At 36.9% G+C, this 16,467-nt stretch overlaps 1 protein-coding gene and 1 long non-coding RNA gene across 7 annotated transcripts in view; one reads left to right on the top strand and one right to left on the bottom strand.

The window, feature by feature from the left end:
- siz (Brefeldin-resistant Arf-GEF family protein schizo) overlaps positions 1-16,467 on the top strand; it is a 77,190-nt gene that overhangs the window by 31,816 nt on the left and 28,907 nt on the right. For 2 of the 6 annotated variants that reach the window (XM_086908018.1, XM_003698932.4), the window contains exon 1: positions 12,719-14,706. The exons of the other annotated variants lie outside the window; for them this stretch is intronic. The gene's annotated coding sequence lies outside the window, so the exon portion shown is untranslated. Of the gene's footprint in view, positions 1-12,718; positions 14,707-16,467 lie in introns of those variants that run through there. 6 annotated transcript variants of the gene reach the window in all.
- On the bottom strand, positions 9,354-11,109 carry LOC147657644 (uncharacterized). The gene is made up of 2 exons (XR_015292072.1): positions 10,825-11,109; positions 9,354-10,745 (listed from the first exon to the last, which is right to left on the bottom strand). It is a non-coding gene; the product is annotated as an uncharacterized LOC147657644 (long non-coding RNA).

The following is a 16,467-nucleotide window of genomic DNA, read 5'->3' as shown; positions in this document are numbered from 1 at the left end:
GAGAATTTCTTTTATTCATTTTCATGACAACAGTCTTACAACGCAGTAAAATTAATTAACCCAATTAACTATCAAAATTAATTCTGTTTTAATTTGTGTGAATTGAATTTGCTGAATTTCAGCAAATTAATTAGAAGCTTCTTTGATAATTTGATGAGGTAATGAATGATTATATAAATTTTCCAAAAATTATATATAAATATATATATATATACTGAAAGCATGCTCAGAGAAAGAGAGGGAAAGAGAGATCGTATGCTAAATATAATTAGAAGGAAGGTTAAATCAGATTCGTGTATTGAAATATGAAATTGAGCACTCGAATCTTTAATCAAGATAAGTGTATTTTATACACGTCCATCATCTTTATTTTCTTTTTATATTTACAATAACGAAAATACTGCATGTCGATATATTTTTATTCATTTTTATAAAAATATTAATACATTGCTATATTATAAACCTTTATTTTCAAGCTTCTTCGTCCACTGTCGAGCTTTCATCGAAACGAAAAAGAAAAAAATCACCCATTAACCATATCGAATTCTTTGCCAGCTTCTAAAAGCAACCCTCTTTCAATCGATGCACAACCTCCATTTTAACCTCTACATCATTTCTCGTAACGCTATAAAATGTCGCATATTTCATTCGTCGAAAAATAATTCTTTTAGCGTAGCGATGAAATTTTTTTTTTTTTCATTCATTTCATTAACGATTCTTCCTCGAGAGTTTTCGAGGGGGGTAAAAATCCAAGGTAAAAATCCATCGGAACAAATTCCTATTAAATAATTATAATTATAATGATACTTGCTGGTAATCTAATGGATCCATTGAAATTAACAATTCTTCGATTCTCTCAAATTCTTTTTCTTTCTTTCACGAAAAATCCGAGCTACAATCCGCAAGCTTGCAATTAACATTTAAAACGTGAAAATATATCATAAAATATATCGTATTTCACGGTTCATTAACCCTGCTTCGAGCAACACAGCAACCCTTTTAATTCCCACCAAAAGACACCAGAACAGCTATTTTAACCAATGAGATTAGACGGCGGGGCGTATTTAGCGCGAAACCGCGTGTGGAAACGCGAGCAGAGGGAAAATTACAATTTTAACTAGTGCGTGGATGAAACACAATGAAGTGCACGGGCGGCGTTGCGTCACGTGTTATAATTCCGTGGGAAAGGAAAACCCAGGACTAGTCAGTTTATATAGACTTGAGAGGGTGGCGAAGCCAGACAAGTTGTGTCGTTGTTATTAGAGTTTTTCCATATTATTTTCTATATTTCTCGCACGGTGAAGATTCGTTCGAAGAATTCATTTCGACGCGTAAAATAATTCTGAAAAGATTTCGATATTTTAAAGGATTTATAATTTATAATTCGAAGGTATGAGGCTAACAGTAAGTATATGGCGTACACCAAGTAATAACTTTTATTAAAACTCGTTTATGATAAAACCTTTAACAGATAAATGTACAGCTCCCTTTATGTAAAAATGGTTAATAATACTGTTCACATTATTTTCCATGTAATTACAAAATTTATTTCTCTATTATTATTTTAAAATACATACTGAAACTTCTGCCATTTATGGACGGCAGTAAACTTCCGCCGAATTACGTGTTTAATAATACACACACGCGCACGCACACACATACGCGCGCGCGCGCACACACACACACACACACAAAATATATGTTTATATTACATAATTAATAAGCTCGAAATATTTTATTGAAAAGAAATTAGGAACGAAATTATTGAAATAATACCATCTATATGATACAAGATCTGTAACTAATAATCTAATTTTCTCACAAGTCCCCGATTTACTGTCAAAAAAATAGTAATAATTTTTAATCCACCATACATAATCGCCAATAAAATTTTACGATAATACGATACTCGATTACACGTACTACAAAATAAATTTCAATGTAAAATATTATTCAAAAACACTGTTCTCTGTCTATCGCGTATTAGATACAAATAATTAATAATTTACTGATTTACCATATTTGTAATTTTCCAACGACATTAACATTCCTCCTCCCCTCCTTCTCCTCCTCCTCCCCTCCCCGTTCTGCCCTCCCCCCCCCCTCCGTCGCGTTCCAATACTCGAATTAAATAGGATAAACGATTTGTAACGCGCTCGTTCGACTCTGGGAGTTGTAAGAACGGGACACCAGGCAGCGCTGTCCTAGAAAGTCGCGGATTCGCTGGAAACGGCGGCGAATAGTTTATTCGTGTCACAACGCGGCCAACGTTGCCGCGATCGATAACGTCGTCGACGTTACACGATTTCGTCGCCGATGGAATCGAAACCCGATTCCTCGGCCGTTGCTCGAGTTTCCACGAATACCTCGTTCGTTCGAGGATTCGTTGGGGGGAGGGGGGAGGGGCTTCCTAGGGAATTTCGTTGCGGGTTCGCCCCGGGGGAGGTGTGGGGATGGGTGTCGGGAAGTTTCGAAGGAGGTTCAGCGCCGATAGGGGTGGCTGATTGGATTCGATTGGAAGTGGTTTGCTCTTATAATAAATAAATGAACGAATCGTTGCCAAGACTTTTTAACGCGAGAGGAGAAGGATGGTGAAGGGGAATTTAGCGGTCGAGATTGGCAATTGTTGAACGAAATCGATAGTAAATTCTGTTCTCGATTGAAAATTTTCCTAGCCCAGCGTTTATTACTTCTCTTTGTTGGAACAAAGAAAATAAAAGACAGACAGACAGGAATTTTAAATGTTTCTGTATGTTATGAAAAAGAAAAAAAAAAAAAAATGCTGGTAATTTAATTCTCGAATCTTTTTTATAAGAATTTTTCAAGACAAATTATTATTGAAAGATGATATGAATGGGTTACACATTGTAATAAAAATTAGGATTAAATTAAGATTTTACGTAGAAAAGTAATAATAATAATAAGCTTTTTAATGTTATTTTCATTACTTACCGCCAAGGAATTTAACTGCTCGACCAAATAGAAATATTCTTCATTGATTTATGCGATTCATATTGGGATGTTTTATAGCTTACATGATATTGAGGTTATAGGTTGAACAAGTCAACCATACTCTAGCTTACGTTTGCTTCATTTAAAATATAACTATATCCTTTTTTCATTTCAACCCGTTTCATAATAATCTGCTCCTGTTTTTTAAATAGAATCTCGCGTTGTAAAATGCATTAGATTCCAGATGTTCCACTGGATTAGAGATCGAAGCATACTTTTTTCACTGCGTGGAACGACGAGATTGAGAAAACATTTTGGCTGGGATTATAAATTTCATCGCCTCGTGCAAAACAAGAGGGGAAAAAAGTATGACAACAATTTTTAAAAAAAGAACACCATCACAAATTTTATTTCCTTTAAAAATTATTCCATTTATATCCTCAACTTTAAAAATCCATAAAAAAAAAAACCTAGATTAAAACAAGATCGTAATACCAATCTCTAATTTATTCTTGTCTCTCCCTCGAAACGAGCGAGCCAGAGGTGAAGAAGGAGGAGGAGGAGGAAAATAGCATCGTGCACAAAGTTACCACCATTTTGACGAAACTGTGAGGAGCGTATAAACGCACGTGAGAATTGTGTTTTGTACGAGGATCATCGTAGCGCTGATGTCGCGCCAGTGGTGGGGAGCGTATTAGTAACAGAAGGAAGAGACAGTTCTCTTCCTTAAACAGCTGCAACATCGTTCGTGGTTCTGTTAAACATATATATCCGGGATTTTATTGCTACTTGTATTTGTTTGATGTTTTACGGGATTGTTAGGTGAAACTGCGAATAAAATCGAGGAACGATGATACCTGGCGATGATGGACATCGAAAGATTCATAATGGCGCGTTAGATGGATATGAAAAGAGGTGTGAAAGTTTTATGAAGTGGCCGGCTTTGCTAGATTTTATGGTTAGGGTTGGTGAATTTCATTGAATGAACGGATAGAAACGAATGTTCTCGATTGCTTTTCTCGATTGGTATTGTGGATTTTTTGCGAAACGGGGATTTGCATGTTAGGATAATTAAAATATTATTTATTTTAAACACGTTCATTAATCTCTCGAATTATCACATTCTGTTTTAAAATCGTTATATAAACAGTGGAAACGAGGATTATGAGGATATTTTTTTTTCGTTTATTTTCATTATTTTTTCGATGTATGACGTATAATGATGATATAATAATAAGGATAATGTATCGTACGAATTCTTGGAACGTATCAGAATTGTTCAATTTCTCTGATTCGATTAAATCTGTAAGAACATTTTTATGGAAGAAGAATTATTTTCCATGAAAAATTGGGAAAAAGATTATAAATTCATCGGCGTAACTGGTTAAATTTTCAAGAAAATTATAATAGAATTTCCGGTCGAGTTTCATTAGCGTAACAAGAAGCGCGTTCTTCCGTTTGAGGCGTGTGTCAGCAAGAATTGAGGATAGAATTATCGATATCCGTGTTTCACTAGAAAGTAGCCTAGGCTACGATTGTTTCTCGAGCGTGTTATTTTTATATTGACTGGCCTTATCCGAATATGCCATTTGGCGGGAAATTTAATCTTGTTATCCTTCCATAAATTTCGACTCACTGATATTTTTTTTTATCTTTTATCGTTAAATAAATCTCATTCATAAATTACAAAAGAGATATCGTCGCTTGTGATTCCTCTTATTCCTCTTTATTTTGTGTTAAAACTTTTTCTCGAGATTATTAAAAAATTATTTATCGTTGCAAAATTTTAAAACTAATTTCTTAAGAAGAAGAAGAAGAAGAAGAAAAAATTATACCTCTTCGTCTCTCAATTTGAAATTAAAGTTTTCTTCAAAATATTAAAATTACTTTTATTTGTCGGAACTGAGAGGATAATAAAAGAGATATAAAAAATTGGAAATTCCAATTTATGTGACCATTCACAAGATTTGCCAATTTAGTGTTGAATTACCGCGAAAATAATCGATGGGGTCCGGAAACCACCACGATACGATTGTCTTTAACTTCTGTCGCATAGAAGGCCAAAGTGAATCGAGGCTCGTTAACGTCATTACGCTCGTGGGAGTATTCATCGCGCGTTTATACCTTCAATGAGAATATCATTAAACAAGTTATTCCATGGTAAAATATTAATATTAATTTATCCAGGCAATAGTTGATTCCTACTTAAATTTAATCAAATTTAACGATTTGTTAATCGTTATATCTGTTCGAATTTTTAGATCGAATATCGCTATTTCTGAGATGTAATCTAATTTTTTTTACGAAGAAATTTTATCACCGATACTCGCGCAGATAGCACGTTGAAAGGCTCTTTTGTAAAGTGAATATTATTCTTGCATAATAGTTAGCTACACAAAAACGTTATATAATTATATAGAAGTTTTAAATTTTAAAATTTAATTATAAAAATTACGAAGAAATTGCATATGCATAACGCTAGATCGAAGCGTTTTAATTTATCAAATTATTCGATGTTTAAATAATTACGTTTAATTCGAAAGAAACGTTTAAAACGTTCAATTGTTGCATCTTAGTTATTTTTCCTCCTTTAATTCCTTTAATCAATTGATTATCACCGCTTTGATCATCGACGATAATAATAATAAAACGAAACAAAAAAGAAATAAAAAAAGAAAAAAATTGTATCGATAGCGCACGAAGATCGATGCAATTAATGAAACTTCCGGATTGATTCGTGTTCGATCGATCGATTAAAATTTTTATCACGCTTCGTTCGCCTTCCTCGATTTACGTCACGTATAATATTTGTTTACACGTGATATCTTATTCGCGGATTAAAACTCGTGTCATAAGAGTAAACCGATTAACATGTGGAACAGGAAGAGAAAGTGCTTTTACAGCGCTTATGTTATGTTTCATTAAATCCACCGGATGTTCGAATCTGTATAATTAATTCGCATTACGAAATAAAATCGATGGTCTTCGAGTTTGATACATTTAATAAAATTGTTGAATTAAATGGATAGGATCAGAGATTTATTTTTATGTAATTTTAAAAAAATCGTAAGAAGGAAGGATGTAAAAAAGGAAGAGAAGCAATTGATTAGTTGCGGATTGATTTTGCGGATTTCCGTTTAGAAAGGAAAAGCGTGATTGTATTTATCGAATATTTCCCTCTTATTTTAATTTTTTAGAAAGCGAACGAGCGATAATCCAGACGAAGTTTATTATCGACGAAATAAGTTTTCTGGATCTGTTTAATAATTTTTGTTTTTTTTTTTTTTTTGGATTCAATTCGAATTGAAAGAATCTAAAATAATCTCATCGAATAATCGTTTCCATTTTTTCGAAAAATGACGCGAATTTCGTTTCGATATCACGTTTTTTTTAAATCACCGAGTAGAAAAAAGTGTGGCCTACAAAAGGTTCAAGGTTAAACAAACGTATTACGCATACCGTGAAACTCTACTTCAACGTTGCAATTTTCTCTCTTGAACGTGTTTTTCACTCACGTGTTTTCCTTTTTTTTTTTATCCTTCGCATTTCTTCCTTTTTGTTTCTTTCCTTTCTAATGGATACTCGAGAGTTAATTACCAATTAAGATAAGAAAGTCTGAATTCACAATGATTATTGTATTAATATTAATCGCACGAATTTTCAAATTTTCGAACGATCATTGTTGACCGGCACTCTCTACGCTGCTCTCTATTTTCATATGAAAAGAAAATAAAGGAAGAGAAACTGTGGCTGGAAACACTGGCTAAAATTGTCGAAAGTTGACTTCGCGCCAACTTCGGGGGATATCTTGGCATGTTTCGGGGAACACGGCTCGCGAAACTATGATCCAACCGATGGAAACTTCGAATCTTGTTCGAAATATCTACATTTATTATATCTTTAAATTATTTCTTTTCTTTGGTTAAAAATTTCGTTGATTAATATTCGAAAATTTATATCTTAAATGTAAACGATTATTTTTCATTACATACATTTTATCAATCTCACTCGAACAGACAGTTAAAAAATAAATTCGAAAAAACATCGTATCCGAATAAAAGACGCGTTTTCGTTTCGATAGAGATTCTCGATCAAGCGTGGTATTAATCCCGTGAAAGGGTTTCATTCCAGGGAATACGTGCAGTGGATCCGTAGGCGGCCCGGAAATTGCGCACTATTATTGTCATTAGCCAGTTTTCCACGTTTGTGTAACTTTCACCACGCGTGGCCACGTGACGTTGGAACGAGCCTCGAGCTTTGAACGTGGCCACGAGCGCGACAACGATGAATTTTTCTTCAAACGTTAACGGGGAAATCGTTTCGACTCGATTGTAACTGTGTCCGAGATCCCCTTTTTCCGTGTGACCCCGTTCATCGTGATCGTGTTTGCGCAATCTGGAAAATTGACCAACCTCGACCATTATACCGAATGAAATGTTTCGTTTGTATCGCGTGGCAATATAATAATAAAGGTAGCTCGTTGTTTTAATCCTAACCTCAAAGTTATGTCATCGAAGTGTATGAATTTCTATTATCGCAGGATATTCGACGAGATATTTTGGGCAAGTATTGTTTAGATTTCTAGTTTCTTTATTCTTGTTTCTACAGGAATATGATAGAATCGTATCGTCGAAAATCGATAATTTAGAATATTTCTGATATGTATAACGAGAAGACAATGTAACAAATCGAAACAATTATTTCGAATTTTAAGAATTCAAAGTAATTTCGAGTATTTTTTTATTTTGCAAAAAATTGAACAAAACACGAATTTATTTCGCGCAAATATCTTATCTTTATATGAATAATTTTCGACGCAAATATTGTACGATATACAAAACGTAAAAACAAATTACTCGAAACTCGAAATCGAAAGTGAAGATAGAAACGTTTTGGAAAGAAATTCAAAATCTAAATTCGTTCAGTGATACGATAATAGCAAAGGATATTCCATCGGTATTTCATTCATCGGTTCATTCATTTTTTCTTTTTTTTTTTTTTTTTTTTTTTCCTTTCCCAATAACGCATTCTCTCGAGAAATCGAGTGAAACCGCGTTCGATTTATCCGCTCGATCCACCACGGCTGCTCCCCACGCCGCGCGCGCAATATCGCGTTCGTTCGACGAGAGGTGCCTACCCCTGCCTATCCCCTCGCCATCTCGGTTTCTCAATTACCACGAGCGAGCAGACGACGACACGCTCGTTGCGATCGCGCCTTAAAGCTCGTTTCACAGCTCGCGTGCCACGACCTCGATTCTATTGCGCACGAACGAATCAGCTTCCCCGTCTCTCCCCTCTCTTTTCCATCAGCTTTTTTCGCTCCTTTGTCGAGCGTGCAAAGGATTAACTTTGAAAAACCGTCCTTTCCCGCTCGGAAGGAAGCAAGCACGCTCTCAAGAATTTTCGAAAGTTTTTAATTTTCGTTCGTTCGAAAAATTTCTTCGTGTTTCACGACTGAATCCATCCAATCGTATCCTCGATGTTGCACAGATTAATATCGCATGAATTGAGTTATAGATCGTTAGATACGTTTGTTAGGTTAAATGAAAAATTTGAACCGATAGCTAACGATTTTATTATTGTTTAATATTGTTATTATTGTATGTTGGAGATTATCTTTAAGAATTATTTATATTTGCTGCATAAGTGGTTTTCCGTATCTCGTAAGAGCATCGTCTTATCGATGAACCAGTACCTTTCCATATTCCACGAAATTTTTTAAAATATATTGCATTTTTAATTTTGTTCAGAATTTTATTCTAAGTTAATTTGGAAACAAGATCGTACTTTTTTTTCTTTTTTTTTTTTTTTAAAGAAAAAGGAATTATTATTATTTCTTAAGATTTGAATACAAGAATTATGTAATAAACTTTGCGTCGAATGTTTATTTCAAGGTTTTTAAATCGAGCACGAGTTTATCCGTCTTAATAATACTTCGTTAAGGTTTTGAGATTTCGCGGAAAGATTAACTGGATTAATAAATCAAGTTTCTTGGCGGAATATTCATCCGTGAGAAGATAAAACCAACGCGAAATCGCGTCACCCAGCGAAGGAAAATTAAATTAACTTAAGGTTTCTTAAGCAAACTCAATGAGATCAATTAAGGGGAGGCTGTTTTATTCGCTGAAATTGGTACCAAGACAGCGTGTACTTTGATTTTTAGACGGCGCCATCGGGATTCCTTTCTCGTCCGAGTCGCCAATCTTTGCCATCGACATGTATGAGTTTATATCAGGATTAATTTAGAAATTGACTCACGACTCACGACTTTGAGATTAAAATTTTCTTCCGATTTAATCCAATGGAAAATAGCGTATAAATTTTGATTTTTTTTTGAACTTCAATCAATATCGTGCATCTATGTTTCATCGAATATGAAAAGAAATAATAAAATGTATGTATACTATTTAAAAATTTATTGGACAGCAATAAGTTATTAAATAATAATGGCTCTGCATTCAGTGATATATATGATATCACTTTGTAATAAAAATTTCTTTCTTTTTCTTTTCTTTTTTTTTTTTTTTTTTTTAATGAAAACGAAAGTGTACATATTTTACAAACAAATACTATAGAAAAAAAGATCATATAAATGCAAATTTCGAAGAATACGTTATATGTGAAGTGAGAAAAATAAAAGAAAAAAAATAATAGAATTTAATGATAATAAGTGCTTAGTAACAAATCGAAAGTCTCTAGCGGTGTTTTGTAGCGGATAGATCGAAAGGATAGTATCGAGTTCCTTTTTCTGCTGCGATCCATTAACCTCCACGAATGCAAATGATCGCCGAGCAAAGGCCAAGCTCTCTCACTCTTCCAGACATTCTAATTCAAAGCGAAAGTCGACTCGTTGAATTATGCGACACGTGAAAATCGATCTTATCGAAACTTTGTCCTTTTTTTCTTTTTCTTTCTTTTTTTTTTTTTTTGGAAATCGTATCGGTTTCAACATTTGTACAATTATCTATTAGTTCTAAAAAAAAAAAAAAGAAATTTTCATTTGGAAGTCGATCGTTTGATTCGATATTCGCACGTTCCTCGCAATTTCACGAACCAAACGAATAAAATCCTCTTAGAATAAAACTTAAAAGGAAGTCCTTCCTCGAAGCGAAATAACAAAATTACATATCGAGTCTCATACATCCAGCGCTCGATAAATTTTCAACCTTGATATTGTATTAAACGCCTCTTCCCATTGCACATGTCTCCTCACTGCGTCTCGCCGGTGTACACGCCTCGCGACCCTCGATCCTCTCAACCTCGGTGCGCAATTCGCGAAACGCTCCTCCTTGGCATTTCTTCCCGTCGGCCCGTCTCCGCCTGGTACGAGCTAATCAGAACTCGTTACGTAAAGAACTACTCGCGGAGAGACGGCACGCTTGATTTTCCGCTCGCGGCCGAATAAACTTTGTTAACGAATGGCCCCCTTGCGAGCAAACCAACCAACCAGATGGAAACTGAAACAATGTGCGAGGTTATGTATGCGCACACGTTAAATTCCTAAACGTGTCGTTGATTCTGCGCATTTGGCGTCGAAAAATGTCGAAACCGTTTCTCGTTTGTCCTTCCCTTTTCGTTCGAGATGGGATATTTATATTGCGATTGTTAGATATAAGGAGTGTGTTGGTGATAAAAGTGATATGGTTAAAGTTAAAGAAAAGAAACGAATAATATTTATCCGATTGGAAATAGCCAATTGTAGATATACTCGAACATTTTTGTTCTTTCCTTTCGATTTATCTTTTCACTTTTCGATTGCTCGTATCGCGTGATTTTGGGGACAGTTTGTATCTCTACAAAGATACGTTTTGATTATTAATAACTTTCTCTTGTCTATAATTGAAAAAAGATTGAAAATATCTTGCCTATTACTTTGTAAACACATCTTAACATTTGAGGTTAAGTGTTAACCTTTGTACGTCGAGAAATGTATCCCAGGCTATTCTATTATCTTATTGTAATTTCGAAAATTAATTTTTATACACTTTCTCCGTTTTATCATCTGATGCACATTCGTTCTTGATTCACTGTGTAAAGAAATTTAATTGCTTTTCTTTTGAATTAAAGAAATAGAGAATCCGAATTCGATAAAGTTAATCTAACCTAGACTGTGTTTCCTCTGTGCAAGAAATAAAGATAGAAAGTTGATTTGTGGTATACATAACCCTTCTAAATTTATGATTCTAGTACAACATATATATATATATATCAACAACGTATTTATCCTACTTACACGTGCATTTAATACCAATTATAACGAAAAAAGAACGTATACGCTATTATAAACGTCAGATTATGATGGCAGGTAGTAGTGCATCGCCGAGGATAAATGTACATTCATCGTCTCTAAACAAATACGAAACAATTCTTTCGATCGACCAGTCGTTTATCGTTTTTCGCGTCCCGGGCAAAAGAAAGAGAAGGCTCGATGGGTGGGAAATGACGGGTGCGACACGAGCGAGCGGAAGTTGGTGCTCGATAACGGGGAAACGAGATCGAGGATAAGAGCAAAAGAGTTGGCGCTTGGATGCTCGGTTGGAGAGGCGGCGACAATCCGCTTGTTTCCCATTTGCTTTCGCCGCTTCGAAACTTTCGCTCATTGTTAAACGGCTTCACGCTCGAATTCTCTGTGTGGACGTCCCGTTTCGATCTCGATTCGATCGACCGTCTCGCGTATACAATCGTGCGTGGAAAAAAAGCGTTATGGCTTTTTTTAAAGAGGGGACACACAGATCATTTCTATCGAATTTACGAACAGAATCTCGAATGGTGCGGCTACCGTTATTGCGATTGAACGAGTCACATGATTAGTGGATATATCGTTGAACTTGTCGAAGAAGAAAATTCGATGAAATTCGATCATCGAATTAGAAGGCGTAGTTCTAATGAATTTGATTTGAAGTGAGAAATTTGAAGCTCTCTATAGAAATTGTGTGAATTGTGTGTATATATATACCTTGAAGTTGTATTTCTTTCGTTTCGAATCGGAATGATGCGATAAAAAAAATTTGGCAACGTAATTTTGTAAAAGCAGCAGAATTGTTGTTGCGTCGCGGAAATGAAACGTAGATCGGTGTTATGCAAATTTTAACGGTAGCATTCCAGCTTCCGTATTCTCCTGATTTAAATTCACGTCTCTCTCTCTTTCTCTCTCTCTCTCTCTCTCTCTCTCTCTCTCTCTCTCTCCTCTCCTCTCCTCTCCTCTCCTCTCCTCTCCAAAAAATCAAAAGGCATTTCACGAGAGTCGTTATTTCGATGCAATTCGAGGCAACATTCAGAACCGACCAATTGTAAATTTTAATAGAAACGCTAAACTTTTCGAGGATTACATATTTTTCATAAAACAAATAGAAATATCCTAAAATATTAGTATTTCGAAAATTGTGAAGCATTTTGCTTTTTTTTTTACTTCTTTTGTTCGATCATCGAATACGAACACGCATAAGACAGGATTGGAATTGAAAATATGTCATTTGCCGCGTTCCAACTTTCTTCAACAAAATTTCATCGAATTCGTCGACACGAATCCACACGTCCAAGCAACGCACCAACCCAGATCTCGTTCGCCTTGCCCCACAAGATCGCGGCCTCGGCCGTATCGCTCTTGAAAATTATTCAAATTTTCGCGTTATCTTGTATTAAAAAAAAGGAAGAAGAAAGAAAAACAAAAGAACAGAATTTACGAGGAGAGAGACGGGAGAGGCGGTAGAGCGACGCGAGTCGGCAAGACCCACGTCACGTCGCGTCCATCGAGGTGGGGTGCAGCCGTTCGTCGCCGGTTTCACGGCGAACATCGAGGCGAGCCGCGGCGAGCGAACCGAGCCAGTCAACCTGAAACCGCGAACAACCGCGATATCGCGTGTCTCGTTGCTCGGCGCGCTCTCAACCCATCGTAAACAACGTGCGATTTCGCGCGCGACGCGATTCGAATTCGCGCGCGCAAATTGGATCTCTCGTTGGTTGCGCGGTGATTGGTGACTTACCACTGGGACGACTTTTTCGAACGAGACGATTATCGGGATTAAAACGAATTCTTTTTCGAATCGAAACTGAAGGAAATCGCGCCGTGAGCGAAATCTCGGCTAAGAGGGGAGCCGCGGCGCAAAGGGATCGGATGGATGGAAAGCGAGGCGAGCTTTGATCGATCGTTTCGAAGGAAGAGAAGAACCGGTCGGTGGGAATCGAGGATGCAGCGAAAGCTCGATACCAAGTTCAAAGGATAGGTGTTTTGCTTTCGCGTTGCTTATCCGTGGAAAGTCATCGTGTCGAGGGAAAAGCGAAGAGAGAGAGAGAAGGGAAGGACACGGACTTGTTGTGCACGGCCGCGGACTTTCACATCGACTCTTATTTATTTATTTCTTCTCGATCGCGTTACGATTTAAAATTACGATTTCGTCGATCCCGGAGAGAAGGGAAGAGAAGAAGGAATCGATGAGTCGAGGAGGCGATACTTGTTGATGAAAATCGTAACGGAGAAACGCGGGTGAAATGTGGCGAGGGGGGGAAGGATGGTAGGACGTGGTGGAACAACCGTAGGCGACGACGCGACTGTTCGATTGTCTTTATATAATCGGGAGAACGGTGGAATTTTGTTGTTGTTGGGCGCGAAAGAAAGCAAATGGGTGGATCTATGAGGGGAGGAGGCGGTGGGAATTTTTTCAGTGAAATCGTCGAAGCGAAGTTTTTTTTCTTTTCTTTCCTGTTTTTGGCAAATCCCGCCCGAGATTTCGAGAAAGTGATTCCGCGAGTGCGTGGCGAGGTTGTGAATTATGGGATAGAATCTTGATGGGAAACGAAAATTGAAACATGAGTAACGACCGAGTATAAGTAACAGGTGAAATATAAGATAGCTGACAGAAGAAAGTAAAGTGCTACTTAAGATAAATATTAATTGAATGGCAAAGCGTATACAGGAGTATATATATATATATACATACAATATAATTGAAAAAAAAACTGAAGCCAAAGCTAGAAAATACTTTGCTTTCACCAAAATATATCCAAACGTGGAGTAGAGCTCGATACACTCCGATCGAAACTCTCTTGGCGTTAATAAACGTTCAATTATCGATTAATGCCTCGAGCGAAAGAGCGTAAAAAAAAAAAGGAGAGGAGAAGAAGAAGGAGAAGAATCGAGGAAAATTTTGCACGATCGAAATATCCGCGATAATATAATTCGCCAATTTTCCAAAGAATTTGATCGATCGCCGGAGAGCAGCCTTCGAAATAAAACGGCGAAAGAAATCAATTATTCCGGTGGAAGTATGGCGGAAAATTAAAAAAAAGAGAAAGAAAGAAAGAAAGAAAAAAAAACGAGACCAGAAGGAGCAAGGATGATGGAATAAAATTATCGGGGTAATAAGAGAAATACAGGAGGAAGAGGAGGGAAGAAGGTGGAAGAAATCGATTATACACAGTGATCAATGGCGGAAAATTGGGCGGCGGACACGTTTATTGGCTGTGGCGGCCATAACTACGCGATAATAACGCGCATTATATTCACGGCTCGTGCGTCATAAGGCTTCGGACTGTCGGCACGGCGGTGACATCAATTTAGAGACCGTCGGTTAAAATCTAATTATTCGACCGCGTAATGCGGCTTCGAAACGAAAACGCGCGGAGGAAGGCGACTCCGTGAAACGCCTCTCTTTTCTTTCGTACACTTTATCGATCGGTGCGGTGTCAGTGATTAGTGTCACCTGGTGATGCATGTCAATTGGCTTTGGAATCGTGTCACTTGGAAACACCGGCCAGGTATATCCTCGCGTCGAACGAAAAACATCTGACGACTTTCTGCTTTTTTTTTACGGACGAATTTATCGTTCGAATTTTTTATATTGAATTTTTTTATTTAAGAAGAAAAGAATTATCACGTTCGATTTTAAGCTATCACAGTTCATAGAACATATTTCGTTAGAGTTTCGATAATGAATTTTATATATTTTTGCCTAAAGTGTTATTTATTTATCACGGCCTTGATAGTTGTCTCGACGAATCACGAATTCACTTCGCCAGTTCAACGACTCACCAAACGACGAGACACCGTTCGAATAAACGAAATTCGAGACGACAAAACGTATCCAAAAATATATCCTACGCAAATTAAAATCATATTTCATTCGAATATATTAATCTTTCGTTAGCATTCGTTTCGAAAATTAACGAATATCGAGGGAAATAAATTTGAATTTCGATAAATCGATCGATTTGCGAAAGACGATTCAGATGGAGATGACTGTTTTCTTCGTCTTCCGTTTATCTCTTTTCCACTCTTTCTCGCTTCTCGTTTCACGCGACGATTTCACACACACGCGTACACGCACGAACGCACACACACACACACACACGCGCACGGTTATCGCCTTTCCCCCCTCCTCCCTCCTTCATTGCGCAAAATGTCAGTTTGACATTTTGCTCGGTCATCAAAGACGCGCAATTATTGTTTAATTGCATCACGACACAATGGAATGAAATATAAAATATTTTCGCGTTTCTTTTTCCTCTTTAATACACTTTCCACACTTTGGAAACGGACACACTCTTTACTCGTACGCGCGTCGGACACTTATGACGGGGAAAAAGAAGAAAAAAGAAAAAGATATCACGCTTTCTAATTATTAACTCTTAACGCGAGGTTATAAAAATGCGCGATCGATGGAAAAATGGAGGCCCGTTACGTTACGAGAATCTCGTCCCAATAATCGTGTCACGATATAAAATTTATTTATTCTTCTTTGGCAAGGAGATAGCGGGGAATGCAATGAACGTGGTTTTCCACGGTGGTCCCGAATTATAACCGACGTTTACGAGGGAATTAGTCGCGCGAAACGCGGCGTGAAACATAGAAACGAGAGGACAAAGAGTCGGACTCGTTCTTCTTAGTTCCGTGCGTTTCACGCTTCATCATTCCCTCGTTCCTCGTTCCTGTTTTTCGAACCGTTGTAACCGTAGGATTAGAAAGTGGGCGGCCATATTTTGTTTTCTCTCTCTTTCTGTGTCTCTATCTGTCTCTCTGTTTCTCTCTTTCTCTCTCTCTTAATCTTAATCGCCGCTCGAACGAATAGTTCCTTGTTTTTTCGTCATTGTTTCTTCGAATTGAAAATAAATCATCTTCGACGAGAATCGGTTGATTTATAGGTTATGTACAGGCTATGAAGCGAAAAGAATTTTATAATATCCCGAATTTTCGAACATCGAACTAACGAGCTACGAGGACAGCTTCCAAGTTGTAATCCGTTTTATATATTTCGTCGACCTATTTCTTTCGCAATATCGATTGTTAAATTGCCTCGTAAATTAAATTACAAAACACGTTTCCACGGATAATGTAATTCATTCATCCGTTCATTCGCCATTCGTTGTTGGAATCGACAAAATTGTGCGTTTAGTCCAGCGTGGCTGGTCATTGCGTCGGTGCAACGCGTTTCTCGAATTCCTTCTTTACGAAATTCCAAGATTATCGCTTCTCGAACTTTAACGTTCCCCCGATTTCGAAATATCAAAAAATGATGTGAA

The sequence above is a fragment of the Apis florea genome, unplaced genomic scaffold (assembly GCF_048593485.1).
Source record: "Apis florea isolate Af1SG1 unplaced genomic scaffold, ASM4859348v1 contig_3036_pilon, whole genome shotgun sequence".
Lineage (NCBI taxonomy): Eukaryota > Metazoa > Arthropoda > Insecta > Hymenoptera > Apidae > Apis > Apis florea.
This window is presented reverse-complemented; position numbering and strand designations above follow the sequence as displayed.